This window comes from Lichenostomus cassidix, chromosome 3 (assembly GCF_008360975.1).
Source record: "Lichenostomus cassidix isolate B80296 chromosome 3, HeHo_3.0, whole genome shotgun sequence".
Classification (NCBI taxonomy): Eukaryota; Metazoa; Chordata; class Aves; order Passeriformes; family Meliphagidae; genus Lichenostomus; species Lichenostomus cassidix.
Window position 1 is genome coordinate 109737452 of NC_139483.1, and position 1819 is coordinate 109739270.

The following is a 1819-nucleotide window of genomic DNA, read 5'->3' on the forward strand; positions in this document are numbered from 1 at the left end:
CGGGGCTAGGGGCGGAGCTGGAGGAAAGGGGCGTGTCCATAAGGGGTAGCCAATGGGAAAGGAGCTCTGTGAGGGGGCGGGGCTAGGGGCGGGGCCATGTCTGAGGGGAGGTGGGCGGGGCTTGAGGGGGCGGGAATGGAGCGGGGCTTGAGGGGGCGGGAATGGAGCGGGAAAGGGGAATGGAGAGGGAACGGAGCAGGAAAGGGAGAGGGAATGGAGCGAGCAGAGACTGGGAATGAAGTGGGAAGGGATTGAGAATGGAGCGGATAAGAAGCGGCAGGGACTGGGAATGGAGTGGGCGGGGAGAATGGAGCAGGAAAGGGAGAGGGAGTAGAGCGGGAAGGGAACGGACAGGGATTGGGAATGGATTGGGAACAGGCAGGTTGAGCAGGGCTGAGGTTTGTCCCCAGCGAGGCCACCGGCAGCCGCGATTTGGGGACAAAAGCTGCGGGATTTGAGCTCACACCTGGCCAGGTCCCTGCTGACTCCAGCCCAGCGCCGTCCTGCTCCTGCAAAAATGGGGAAAAGGCCAAAAATTCAGCCTGGCCACCCCACAAGTGGTGTTCTGAAATCTTAAACCAGTTCCACCCCCTGCCATGGGCAGGAACACCTTCCACTATCCCAGGTTGCTCCAAGCCCCATCCAGCCTGGCCTTGGACACTTCCAGGGATCCAGGGGCAGCCACAGCTTCTCTGGGCAACCTGTGCCAGAGCCTCACCACCCTCACAGGGAACAATTCCTTCCCAATATCCCATCTATCCCTGCCCTCTGTCAGTCTGAAGCCATTCCCTGTGTCCTGTCCCTCCATCCCTTGTCCCAAGTCCCTCTCCAGCTCTCCTGGAGCCCCTTTAGGCTCTGGAAGCTGTGACACTGCCAACATCCCACAGCCAAGGGGAGGCTGCAGGGTCAGGGAGGCGTAAACTCGAGTGCTTTTCTGTGATTTATTTCCTTAAGCTACAGCCCTGTCAGGAAGGTCAGAGAGCTTCCAGCGCAGCTAAAACCCAAACTTCCCCACTAAATTTATAGGCAGGGGTGTTAGCAGGAATGTGGATTCCTGGAAGTGTCCAAGGCCAGTTTGGACAGGGTTTGGAGCAACCTGGGATAGTGGAAGGTGTCCCTGCAAAGGGTGGAACTGAAGGCCTTGAAGTTCCCTTCCAACCCAAACCATTCTGTGCTTCCAAACCAAATTCAGTGGTGACACTGAAATCCAGTGTCTGTGAGAGTGAGAAGGGCTGTCCACAAACCCCTGTGGCCCCAAGGAAAATTGAAATTCTAAAGAGTGGGAAGAAGATGAAGGACTCTCCAGGGTGACAGATATTCAGGGGAAAAAAAAATTCCGGATTTTTCCTGAAGAGGGGCTCTGGTGGCTGCACTGGCCATTGCTGCTCCCCCAGAGGGGTGGATCCAGGCTCTGATCCAGAGCCACAAATCTCTCTCACCCAGAGAGACTCCAACTCCTCAGCCTCCCCCTGCTTTATCTCTAGAGAAGAACAAAGCCCAAGCGTGGAAATCAGGTCATCAGCCATTCCTGGGGCTCCCTCTGGAGGGGATGGATGGCTCCTGGTGCCGTCCTGCCTGGCATGGCTTCACTGGGGCAGTTCAAGGTTGTTCAGCCCCTGCGTGATGGAATCAGCCCGGAACTGTCCAGCGGGCAGGGCTGATGACAGCCTGTTCTGGGCAATTGCCCCTGAGAAGGATTGCAGAGGTGTTTAGATTTGGTGACCTGGATTTTTATGCTCTCTCTTGGCTCTGAGTTCAGCCTGGGTTTGTCTAGTTTGTTGCCTGTGTGTCTCATTAATGCTGGTGGTTTAGGTGATTC